Below are 13,225 nucleotides of genomic sequence, written 5' to 3'. Positions count from 1 at the left end.
CTTCTGACCCCCTCCCTTGATTTAAAGTTCAAAGTTTATTTATTAGTGTCACAAGCAGGTTTAGATTAACACTGCAATGAAGTTACCATGAATATCCCCTCATCGACGCACTCTGGTGCCTGTTCGTGTACACTGAGGGAGAATTTAGCATGGCCAATGCACCCTAACCAGTATGTCTTTCAGACTGTGGGAGGAAACCGGACTACCCGGAGGAAACCCACACAGACACGGGAGGATTGCGCAGACTCCGCACAGACAGTGATCCAAGCCTGGAATTGAAACGAGGTCCCTGGTGCAGTGAGACAGCAGTGCTAACCACTGTGCCATCGTGCTACCCTGGCTCTAGGGTCTATAAAGGGCGTTGTATAAATCCAAGTCTTTCCTCCTTTCTTTCCTGCCAACCAGCTATCATCAGGTGCAATAACTGTACAGACCTCCGCACACTCAGACCCAGCGTAAAATACAATTGGAGTCCCAGTTAAGCAATTAATAGAGAATCATACAATCCCAAAAGGAGACCATTCAGCCCATCTTGCCTGCACCAACAACAATCCCATCCAGGCCCTATTGCCGTAACCCCATGTATTTACCCCAGCTGGTTCCCCTGACACTAAGGGGCAATTTGACATGACCAATCAACCTTACCCGCACATCTTTGGACTGTGAGAGGAAACTGGAACGCCCAGAGGAAACCCATCCACACAGCGGGAGAACATGCAAACACCACACAGGATGTGACCCAAGCCAGGAATTGAACCTGGGTCCTTGGCACTGTGAGGCAGCAGTGCTAACCACTGTGCCACCCCTAAATGATTACAGACTGGGCCTTGCTGAAAGCCAGAATGGGGTTAAGTGGCAGTCCCTAAACCCTCTTGGCTGTGTGCAACATCTCGGTTACCCTTTTCCTGCATCCTTTTTAAACATCTTTCAGCGCAAGTCTCCTTCTGTATCTCCGAGACCCAAGCTAACCCCATCTTTCTTTGCACCACCCCCACCCCACCCCTCTACAGATGGCCCTCCCAATGTTGCCAGCATGTTCTGTATTTGGTTCTAAACTGTTGTTGAACTGCAGCGTAACCAGTTGCAGTTGCCAAGAAAGCCACAAGGTGTCAGGGAAATTCGTGCGTTGTGGCAAAAAGGTTTTTTTTTGTGTGTTGGGGGTGGGGGGGGGTGGATTAGTCACGTTGGATTTGGACACTATTGCTTTAAGCAAAACAGGGATGAAATATAATTGCCTCCGAGTATCTGCTGTGCTGGAAAGGGGTTCCCTCGCTGCACAGTTCTGAGGAGGAATGTTACCACTAACAATTCGGGGCGAAGTTTGACGCACAACTCTGATCATCATCTGCCTTTCTCCACTCCCCAGGACTGACTTTGCAGTTTGACACAGTCTCTCTCTCTCTCTCTCTCTTGCCTTAAAGGGGCCTGATTCTTTTGTCACTAGGCTTGTCACTTTAATTAATCTACTCCGGACTCCGTTGTGCCACCCGCCTCAACGAAATGGGGGTAACTTCACCCTGAAATCACAGACACATACACGTGCTTTACAACATTGTGCTTTCATTGAAGCGCCTCAACAATCTCTCTCCAGTGAACTCCACGCGGTAACTAACGATTTTTAACCAGCGAAAAAAAAGTGTTGCACAATATAAAAGGGTCAATGATTCATCTCCAAATATGGTATGAGATTTGCGCTGACGACATTTAACAGATAGTGCCCACAACCATACACATTGCTCGCAGATGCCCTTAAAGCCCAAATAACCAATCCCAGGGATGTAGGGGCGGGGGTGAAAGAGGAGTTCTTCAATGATTTCATTTCCGATGGGAACATCTGTGAGCTTATCTTTTGTTTGTTACCGTAAGCACTTCAATAGCCTTTCTGCACAATTAAAACCCTCCCTCGTCTATCACAGGCTTTCCACAAATGTAGAGAAAAAAAAACAGGGAAGACTCACCTCACAGCCTCACGTTTTCTTTTGAAATTGAGAGATATGAAAAAAAGCAGAGTACCCCGAACATTAAAAAAAAACTGCCTGTGGCATGGGATTGCTAAGCGGAAAAAAAAAGCAACACAAAAAAATTGCAGGTCATGGCATGAGTGATACATTGCAGCTGCCTTGCCCTTGGGAAGTGAAGTTCCCCCATGAACAGAACCTGAATAAAATTAGTGAGAGGGTGGGAAAGAAACCTATATATTTATAATATAGAAATTTTCTTCAGCTCTCAATCCCAGGGATACAAAATAACACGAGCCCGCAAAATGTAGCACAAAATTACACAAGCCCCCCAAAATTGGATACAAAATATCACAAGATCCCCCCCAAATCTGATGCAAAATGTCACAAAACCCCAAAATGTGAAGCAAAATAACACAAGCCTCCAAAATTGGATACAAAATATCACAAGCCCTCCAAATCTGATGCAAAATAACACAGCCCCCCAACATGTAATGCAAAATGTCACAACCCCCCCCCAAAATGTGGTGCAAAATAACACAAGCCCCCAAAATTGGATACAAAATATCACAAGCACCCCTCAAATCTGGTGCAAAATGTCTCAAGCCCCCCAAAATTTGGTGCAAAATAACACAAGCCCCCCTCAAACTTGATGAAAAATAATAGCCCCCCAAAAAAAATTGCTACAAGGTGGCAATATTTCTGAGCAGTAACAATGTTGCTCAATGGGGAAAGTTGCTACAGTGTAGCTCGAGTGTCAGCTTCCAATGTTGTACAACTGGCACAGGCTATTTTTTTTCTCTCTCTTACTCCTCCCCCTCTTTCTCTCCCTTTCTCCCTCCTCTCTCTCTCTCTCTCTTTCTCGTTCTTGGCTTCTATTCAAATATTGGGTCAGGGGTGAGATACCAACGTCACTAGCTAGCAAGATGGCGGTGGAAAGACTGTGAGATGAGACCTGGTGTGGTACACTGAAAACCTGGCGGATGTCTCAAGGTATCCCTTTGCAAAACTTTGCTTGTGGGCTGGTTATATATTTTTTTGTTCCTCTGGTGTTTTGTGGCATGGTCGGTGGGTAGGCTGCTGTGTGTGTGTGTGTGTGGGGTGGGGGGGGGGGAGAGAGGGGGGGAGGGAAAGCTTTTGCTGTACAATTGGTGCCAGTAAAAGTGGAGGATCCTGCCTCTTGTGTTATGCCTACCCCTGAAGCCAGCAATACCAGCCTGGCAAGCTGTGGTCATCACGTCCTCTCTCTCTAAGCCTGTTGTTTAAAGGAAAGAGGATTTTTTTTGTACCTTGTCCCCCCCCACCCCTCAATCTCTTTTCCCCCCCCCCTTCCCCTCATCAGATTCCTTCCCTCTCCCTCCTCATTTTTCCCTTCATGATTTAAAATCGATCGAATCCAGCTGAGAATTTGGAGATTATTAATTTTCTGACTGAAACATGTTTTTTTTTATTTTTTAAAAAATCTTATCCTTGCTTGAGTGGGCACGAACTGGCGTGAGCGCCATCGGCCAAAGCAGGTATTGATCAGAAAAGCTGCAAGTGTAAACTTTTTTTTCTGTTTTGTGCTTTCCCCCCCCAACCCCCTTACCTGTTATTTTAGTCCACTTTAAAAAAAAATGTACTTATGTTGCTTTAACATAAAAGGACACTGGAGTTTCCCCCTCTTCGCAAGGCTTTAAGCACAAAACGAAACATCGTCCGCCGAACATTGCTGCATTCGAGTGCCTACATTGTTCTTCTTTCTATATAATATAAATCGCTCAGTTCGAAGAAATCTTGTCTCTTTTTATTTCCTTCTCTATCTGTCTCCCTCCCCCACCCGCCCGCTTTTGAGTTGTCCTGTGCAGCGTGCATTGTATCGTTAGGGGAATACAATGCCAGTTAGAAGGTAAAATTATTAAATTCAATTATCTCCCACTCAGTTTAACCCTGCTTTCTTGGTTAAAGGGCAGCTTATGTATAATACCTTGATGCAGATTACTGATTTAATCAGATCTTTGGCCAAAGTCTCTGACTAATATGGGTGTCTCTCTTTCTGTTTAACCCTGTGGGACATGGAACCAATATAGCTGCAATTGGAAGATTTAATTTTCCAAAAGTAACAACGGTGAATAATCTTTCAGCAACTCTGTCTAGGTCAGAATTGTCTTGCTTCCTTTTACAGTAGAGGTGCAGAAATGGTCACAACAGATACCAATACTACAGTTTTTTTTAAAGGCATGAGGGGCTATTCAGAACTCTAGATTCAGATGTAAACTTGGAAAAAAACAGCTGCAGAGAACAAGTTTTAAATTTAATTTTTCTGTGAGATTTGGGGGAAATGGACGTGCGTGTTTGTTAAAAGTCAATGTAATACTGGACAATCTGTGGCTATTTCAAATAATTTGTAACTTATATCCTAAGGTTTTACTAATGTAACTTAAAGCATTAAATATACACTTAAGGGTGAGGTGACTGAATCAAAAAGGAATCTGATGAAGGACCATTTGAATCCTGTTTTCTAATGTCATCCATCAATTCTCCCAAATTGCTTTTCATTGCTTCGATCTCAGTGAGGATGTATAACTAGCCATTTTTTTGTTTGCAACATAGAGCAAGACAAGGTGTGTGTATCAGAGAACTTTCTCTGAGGGGAGGAGGGAAAATGGAAGTTTTTGGAAAAAAAATTTGAAGTAGTATATTTATAAGGCTGAGCACAACTTGATTTATTTTTAAAGGCCCATTACTTGGCATTATTTTTGCACTAAAAGTTAAACTTTTATGCATTGGAAGCCCGAATCAAGAGATGGATGTGATGACTATTTATTGAAAGGTCGCTAATTGGCTTCTTCCAAGTACATGATGTGTTAGGTTGTCCTGTGCGTGCAGTGCTACAGGCACAATCAATCAATCAATTCATAAATAAAACACGATTTTAATAATAAACGCTGCACACGTGCCTTCCCAAAAATACATTGGAATTTTCACTTCAGTTTTTTTTAATCTGTACTCTTGGGATACAATGCGTCTTGTACAGGGTTGTGCACATTCAGAAATTTGTTTTTGCGATTTTGATTGAATAATTCAGTGGATTGCTACGTAGAGTATTGACTTCGCCTGTGTTCAGAGTTTCATCTACTGTAACACGTCTTGTGGGAAAACCCATTAAAGTTACATTGTTGTCAATGTGCCTTTTGTAAGGGAATGGCAACAGAATGGTTGAAAGCTTTACTTGCGGTCAAATAAAAAAAAATTAAAAATGTTTGGAAGGGTTATTGGTTCATTTTGACTCTCATGTCTTTAAAAATAAGATTGTTGCAGTGCGCTATACCACTAAAAGCTGACTTGTTTTAAAATACTGGATAAAAGCAAATTACTGTAAATGCTGGAATCTGAAACCAAAAGAGAAAACACTGGAAAATCTCAGCAGGTCTGGCAGTATCTGTAAGGAGAGAAAAGAGCTGATGATTTGAGTGCAGATGACCCTTTGTCAAACCTTTAAAATGTTTATTAAAAATATTAAAAATGTTTTAAAATATTTCTGTTAAAATTAAATTGATGTTTGTACATTGCCTTTAGTTCATCCATTTACAAATCTGTCCAAAATATATTATGTTTGTGCATCAGTGCTGCAGATTTAAGTGTAGCAGAAGGCATTTTAAGGAGTTTCTTGTGTGCAACCTGTGCTTGCTCTTGGGTATCCTTCCTTGGCAGAACACGTAGACGAGGGACAACTGGTGCTGGTCTGGTGTTGATTATTAATAAGCACTATTAATAAGCAAATTACCTGGGGTAGCTGTTCGCACTTTTTAAATCCTCCTTCCCTGCCCAAATGAATCTAAAATACTGCAAATCATACTTCCACAATTGACAGTCTAGGAACTTTGTGTAACTGCATTGGGTTTTTTTTCAAGTTTATTTATTAGTGTTGCAAGTAGGTGTGCATTAACGATGCACTGAAGTGACTGTGAAAAATCCCCTGGTCGCCACACTCTGGCCCCTGTTTGGGTACACTGAGGGAGAATGTTTAGTATGGTCAGTGCACCTAATTAGCATGTCATTTGGAAACTGGGATGAAACTGGAGCATCCAGAGGAAACCTGTGCAGGTACAGGGAGAATGTGCAGACTCCGCTCAGACAGTGACCCAAGCCGGGAATCAAAACCAAGTCCCTGGCGCTGTGAGGCAGCAGTGCTAACCACTGTGCCACAACGTACTATTTATTAAAAATATGAACTGTAAAATAGGATATATATTAAACATTTTTTAAAGTAGCTTTTTGCCATCTAGTTTTTTTTGGGGGGGTGGGGGGGCTGGCTGTTGGAGTCTGGAGGCACTTCTGTCAATTAGAATCAGATATTTTGCTCGACTGTGCCATTCTGGAGTAAGAGATAAAAAATAAAAAGACAAAACTGGAAATGTTGGCACCGGAAATAAAAATTCAACGTGCTGGATTCTGAGAATGCACGTACGTGTGCAGTATCTGGAAAGTGTGGTTAAGATTTTTGACGCTGGGAGCATGATGGACCCCTTTTCCTATTCACCTGGTCCACCACGGCTCGACTGTGCCTGGTCTGCACCACAACTCCTTTTTTACCTGCCTTTTAGATCAGGGAAGTGGAATAACAAAAATCTACTGATCTCAGGCTTGAAAAGTTTAGTTTGGCCTAAGCAAGTTCTGGATTACCACTTCTACAAATGGGAAAACTGCCTATTTTAAATTTTAAGATTGTTCTGAGTACCCAGCCTCAAAGGTGATAGTTCTTCCTCTCTGTGTCTCTTTCCTTCCCCGCTGCCTCTGATCAAATCCCATTATTATGTTAAGCACCTCAATTTGATCACTCCCCTCAACCTTCTAAACTCGTGGGGATACAAGTTAAGTGAAGGCAACTTGTCCTCATAACGTAATCCTTTAAGCTCTGGTATCACCGCAGTGAATCTGTGCTGTATTCTCTGCGAGGCCGTTATATTCCTCCTGAGGTTCAGTGCTGGGCACTCTTAAAGTCAGCAGGGGGTGGGGTCTGCTAGCTTCTCTTTTCATCTCTTCAGATGCCGCAGGTCTGCTCTGCGTTTTCTATTTATAATTTTAACACTTTTTTAATGTACTTTTTTTTTCAAATGAGGGAGATGTGTTTAAAAAAAAAGCAAAAAATATATACTCAATAATTCCAGCCCCATTTGACATCTCCTGAAAATTGCACTGTTTTTCTACCCCCCCCTGCACCCCACACTTCCTCCCACAAAAACGTTTACAAGCTGACCTCTAAGCAGCTGTACATATGTTAAACCAGTCATACTGCCCCATGCAGAATGAGAAATTCCCTCACTCCCCATTTCAAAATGATAGTACTTTACGGCGACCCTTCATTTTATTACAAAACGGGCTGCACAGAAGGATTACTTTTGAACTCTTTTATTCCCAAGAGGGTAGTGGAGGCAAACTCAATGGTGCGTTCAAAAGGGAATTGGATAAATACTTGAAAGAAGAGCAAAATTACAACGCGATGGGGAAAGGACAGAGGATTCCATCTAATTGGATAGCTCTTTCAAAGATCTGGCAAAAGCACGAAAGGTCAAAATGCTGTAGCATTCTCTTTCTGTAAGCAATTGTATTGTTCACCTGGGTCTGTAAAAATATTCAGTCGTAGAAGCTACTTTTAAAGGAACCATAAAAGATGAAGAAAATCCTATATTATGCCCTCCATACGTACTGGGAAACAACAAAGTACCATATTATTTTCAGTAATGACACTTTACTGACCATTAACTCCATCATGTTTATGTTTAACTGTTGCCATTGAGCCTCTCGTTCTGCGAATTTTGCTCCAAAATGGCACTTGCGGGAATGTAGTTTCGAATTTTCTTCTGCACCGATGCAAATTGGCTGAATTTAGGAGTCTGTTCAGAGATATTCAAATCTGGCAGAGACCTGGAGCCGGCGTGGCACAGTGGTTAGCACTGCTGCTTCACTACACTAGGGACCTGGGTTCGATTCCTGACTTGGGTCACTGTCTGTGTGGAGTCTGCACATTCTCCCCGTGTCTGCATGGGTTTCCTCCCAGGTGTTCTGGTTTCCTCCCACAGTCTGAAAGATGTGCTGGTTAGGTACGTTGGTCATGCTAAACTCACCCAAACAGACACCAGAGTGCAGCAACTAGGATTTTCACAGTAACTTCATTGCAGTATTAATCTAAGCCTACTAACAAATTTAAAAAAAAACTAGTTGACCTGTCAGTCTTTGAAAGGGCTATCAAATTTAGTCCTGTAATGCTTACAAATGTTTCCTTTGTCAAGCAACGCCTGATTATTATCTAAGATCTAATGATGGAACAGGGTTAGGCCGTTGTAACCACCATCATCTAATAGTCTGTCAGCGTTCCCTAACATTGCTCAAACCTGAAGGATGAATGCTTGGGCAAGGTAATACCTTTGAACAGCATCTTAATGGGAGTCAGTTGCCTCAGGATAGGCGGACACCAAATGAGGATTCGGGCATTTAAAGGAAAAGGAAAGCTTGCGTTCCTGTGAAGCTTTTCGTGACCTCAGAAGTTAACACTTACTGGCTGATGAAGTGTTTTTGAATTTTAGTCACTGCTGTTGTGTAGGAAACGCAGCAATCTTATTGCTCACCAAATTTGTTCTCACCATCACCAATGAGATAAATGACCAGATAAATCTCTTCTTGTGATGTTGAATTGAGGGATTATTATTGATTAGGTCACCAAGTAGAAATGACTTGCATGAGATAACAAGGTGCTCCTGCCTAACGCCTGTCTGGTTTGACTGCGCCCATCTCTTGTTGCGAGTGGACATGTTGCATTTATTTTTTCAGGTAATTTTTTTTAAAAAAATTCACTCTCCGCTTGCTAGTATGGCCAGTGATTGGTGTAAAGAGGCATGTGCACGTTTGGAAGGTGGGGGAATTTGGTGATGCTAATTTTATGTTGGCTGGAGGGGGTTAAAAGCTAGGGTGTATTTCAGCTGGTTCATGTGTAAGAAATATACCTGTTCTTGGTAATGTGAAGGAATGATTGGGGTGGGGATGGATGGCTGCGGTAGGATCAGGCAGAATTTTCTGTCAGGTCTGCAATCCAGTGATTCCTGTTTGGCGAGTGCAGCACCAGGTTGAAGTGTGATGCCCATTGCTAACTCTGTTTGCCCACAATTAATGGCACTCTTCAAGAATGTTTGTGGGTCTGTAGCTGAGCTCCTGCAGTTTAAGAAGGGGAGAAAGTTGGAGGGATTTGGGGCAAGGTGTGAAGGTTTTAGAGAAAGTTGGGAAAAGATTCATCATTAAGTTCCAGGTTTAAGGGACTTCATGGAATTCTGTGGAGCAGAAGAAGGCCATTCAGCCCAGTGAGTCCACACTCCTACTCGGGCCCTATCCCTATAACCCCATGGATTTACCCTAGCTAGCCCCTCTGATGCTAAAGGTGAATTTAGCATGGCCAATCCGCCTAACCCACACGCCTTTCGGAACGTGGGAGGAAACCCACACAGACGCGGTGAGATTGCGCAGACTCCGCACAGTCACCTGAAGCTGGAATCGAACCCGGGTCTCTGACACTGTGAGGCAGCAGTGCTAACCACTGTGCCAACGTGCCACCACTATCTGGTCTGACTTTCCTTTTGATTGATGGGAGAAGTTGGGGCTGTTCTCCTCAGAGAATTTTGAGAGCACGGTTGATAGAAGTCTTCAAAATTATGAGGACTCTTGACAGTTGAACTGTTCCCATTGACAGAAGGAACCAGAGGACATTAAAGTGATTGGAAAAAGAACAAAAGGGGACATGAAAGAAGAAACATCTCAGACAGTGAGTACTTAGGATCTGGAATGCGTTGCCTATGGTGGAGATAGATTGGCTTTCAAAAGTGAATTGAATAAACAGAGTTGGCTATATGGAAAGGACAGGTGAGTGCCTAGCTAACTTGTTTTCACAGCAAGCGAGTAAGGCCTGATGGGCTGAATGGCTTCTTTCTGTGTTGTAACTATTCCATTCTGTGGTATAGAGTGATTCAAATCGCATTTTGGCAATGTTTATCAAAATGAGATGTTGGGTATTCCATACCCTTGATTGAACGTTTATTTTTAGTAACATCCTTATTAATTCAGAACTTTCCCTTTCCCCATTGTAATATGTAAGCTTCCATTTATCAATGAATAATGTGTATTGTTTGGCAAATTCCCTCCATCTATTCCACGCCCCCCCCCCCCCCCCCCCACCACCACCACCACCACCACCACCACCCCCGCTCCAAGGTGGTGGTGACTCCAGTATGTTGTGCCCAGGCAGTGAGCATCATCTGAAACACATTCCACCTTCTTCCAATGATACTGAATTGCGATTGGCCAACTTCAATTTGCTGCACCTTCCTTGGCCCAGGAGTGTTTTGGCCATTTATAGCCCCTGCCTTGCTGGCACCCCTGGTGGAATCAAGCAACAAAATGCAGACGTGTTACGATCCCATACAATATAAGAAACAAGGGCTGAGGTGGGACATTCAGCCCCTTAAACCTGCTCTGACATTCAATAAGACCATAGTTGATCTTCCACCTCAACTTCTCTTTCCTACATTATCCCCATATCCCCCAAGTTCCCGACTACCTTTCTTTTAATTCATTCATGGGACATGGGTGTCACTGGCTGGCCAGCGTTTATTACCAATCCCTAGTTGCCCTTGAGAAGGTGGTGGTGAGCTGCCTTCTCACTGCAGTCTGTGCCGTGGGTTGACCCACAATGCCGTTAGGGAGGGAATTCTAGCATTTTGACCCAGCGTCTGCAAAAGAATGGCGATACATTTCCAAGTCAGGACGGTGAGTGACTTGGAAGGGAACTTGCAGATGGTGGTGTTCCCATGTACCTGCTGCCCTTATTCTTCTAGATGGGAGTGAGCATGGGTTTGGAAGGTGCTGGTTAAGGATCTTTGGTGAATTGCTACAGTGCATCTTATAAGTACACACTGCTACTACTAAGCTTAGATGGTGAGGAGAGTGAATGTGATCGAGTGGGCTGCTTTGCCCTGATGGTGTCGAGTTTCTCTAGTGTTGTTGGAGTTGCACTCATCCAAGCAAGTGGGGAGTGATTTTGATGCCAGCCTTGAATATATCAATGTCTGAACATCCCCAGCTGTCTGGGATAAGAGTATACCAAAATTTCACAATTCTGAGTGAAGAGGTTTCTCCTCATCTCTGTCCAAAATGGCCTACTCATTAATCTGAGGCTGTGACCCCCCCCCGCCCCCCCCCCCCCCCCCCCCCCCCACCCCACCTAATCCTAGCCTGCCCAGCCAGTGAAAACATTCTCTCTAGCGTCTAACTTGTCACGCCCCGAAGAATGTTAGATTTTGAAATGTGATCACCGCTCGTTCTTTTAAATTCTGAGGAACGTAGGCTTAATGTACTCAATCTTTCCTCAGAGGACACTCCTCCCATCCCAGGAATTGTTCGAGTGAACCCTCAGTGCACTTCCTCCAAGACAAGAATCAGTTCAGTTTTTTTTATGTTGTCATTGCCCTGCTGGGGTGTGCCCCCCCCGCCCCCACCCCCGAGTTCACCATTTATAAAGGAGTCTGTTATATAAAGCTTAATGGACTTGATTAAACAATCATTTTATATTATTATGAATTTTATTTACATTTCTCGCGTTCTTAGGTTTAATGCTGGTTAAGAGTTAACTTAATGGAATAGAAATGTAGAAACACATTTAAGTATGGATTTAACAACTTGTACAGCATCTCTAATACAGTAAAACATCATATGGCACTTCACAGGCGATTGTGAAATTAAATACGACAGTGTACCATGCAAGGAGGTATTGGGTCAGATCATCAGCAGCTTGGTTAAAGAGGTAAGTTTTAAGGAGTGTATTAAAGGAGGAAAATGGTAGGTGTAAGCTGCAGGGGGGGAATTCCAGAGCCTGGGGTCAAGGCAGCTGAAGGCACGGCCACCACTGGTGCTGTGATTAAAATTGGGGACGCTCAAGATAATTCTGTTTATTTTTACATCACTTCTTAAACCTCCAGCAACTCTATTTTGGGAGGGATTTTTGTTTTCCTTGCATCTGTGGGCTTTTTCTTAGACGTCTTATTTTAGGCAGCATAAAAAGTATTTTTTTTTTCCATGTTAAGGGTATCTAAAGTTCTCAATCGCACCACCCCCAAATACATCCAGGGTTTAATCCTAAAAATAAGCACTGGTGGCTGTTTTACAAACTGTTCCATGCTATTTGTCTCTCTCTTGCTTTAGTATGAATTGTAGAGGAATAGGGTAAAATCCATATTCAACAAACCTGCGTGTATGTTGGTGAGAATTGTATGACGATGATGAGAGCAAGGTACAAAAGCGACTAGGTTAGGAGTAACAAAAATTGCTGTGAAATCCCAGAGTGGCATTATGATCTCCGTCAGTGGATGAGGCAATGGAACGTAGTTAAAGGGAGATGTTTTTGTATGATTACAACATCTTAAGTTAGCCCACTTAGAGAGAATGTTCAATGCTTTTAAAAAGGGATGCACTGTATGAATATTTTGCTATAGATTTACATGAGTTCTAAGGCAGCAATAAGATTGGCAATGTAAGGTCCACCGATAAGAGTTGAAGTTGGACCAGGACTGTGTTAAACAATAGTCAAAAGGAGTGAGTTCTTAATTCTAAAAAAAATTGAGCCATTGGTCGCTTTCACTTTTACTCAGCATAAATAAATCTCCGTGTGTTGGTACAAAAATGCCTTGAGCTTATTGAACGTGGAACATGTGCTGCAACTCTCAAGCTTTACAGCTCGCGCCAGATGAGCATTAGGTGGCTTTGTTCACGGACGTAGGCCGTAAAAAAAAAAGAAACAAATGCGCCACTCCAATCTCGGTAAATAATTGATGCTGCCACTGGAGAAAGAGGGCTTTGTGGTTGTTGTACTACTGCAGCTCCAGCTTAATACAAACGGCAGCTATGACCCATCTGTTTAAAAACAAGTTACTGCTTTCACTGACTGGACCTGTACCAAGAAAAAATTAAAATTAACCCACAAACACTTTATAATTAAAAGATGCTTCTGACAACAGGTTTGAAAAAAAGGTTGGCGGTTATGATCAAACAAATGTTGAATACATCCCTTCCCTTTTTTCTTGTTAAATGGATTTGTTTATGCTATACATAACTTTTTTTTAAAGAAGTCTATCCATTGCTTGCAAGTCTCTAATAAACTGGTGAAAGTTATAAGTTTTAACTTTTTTTAGTTTGTTTATTAGTGCCACGGTAGGCTTACATTAACAGTACAATGAAGTTACTGTGAA

At 42.6% G+C, this 13,225-nt stretch overlaps 1 protein-coding gene across 2 annotated transcripts in view; it reads left to right on the top strand.

Annotated features, from left to right (window-relative positions):
- The first annotated feature begins 2,870 nt into the window (after window positions 1-2,870).
- hic2 (hypermethylated in cancer 2) overlaps window positions 2,871-13,225 on the top strand; it is an 83,811-nt gene continuing 73,456 nt past the window's right edge. Inside the window, exon 1 of one of the 2 annotated variants that reach the window (XM_080208648.1) lies at window positions 2,871-2,951. The gene's annotated coding sequence lies outside the window, so the exon portion shown is untranslated. The remainder of the gene's footprint in view (window positions 2,952-13,225) is intronic. The other variant, XM_080208647.1, reaches the window with a different exon arrangement.

The sequence above is a fragment of the Carcharhinus amblyrhynchos genome, chromosome 20, assembly GCF_965287045.1.
Source record: "Carcharhinus amblyrhynchos chromosome 20, sCarAmb.v2.hapA, whole genome shotgun sequence".
Taxonomy (NCBI): Eukaryota; Metazoa; Chordata; class Chondrichthyes; order Carcharhiniformes; family Carcharhinidae; genus Carcharhinus; species Carcharhinus amblyrhynchos.
The sequence above is the reverse complement of the archived record's forward strand: the minus strand, read 5'-3'. Positions and strand labels throughout refer to the sequence as shown.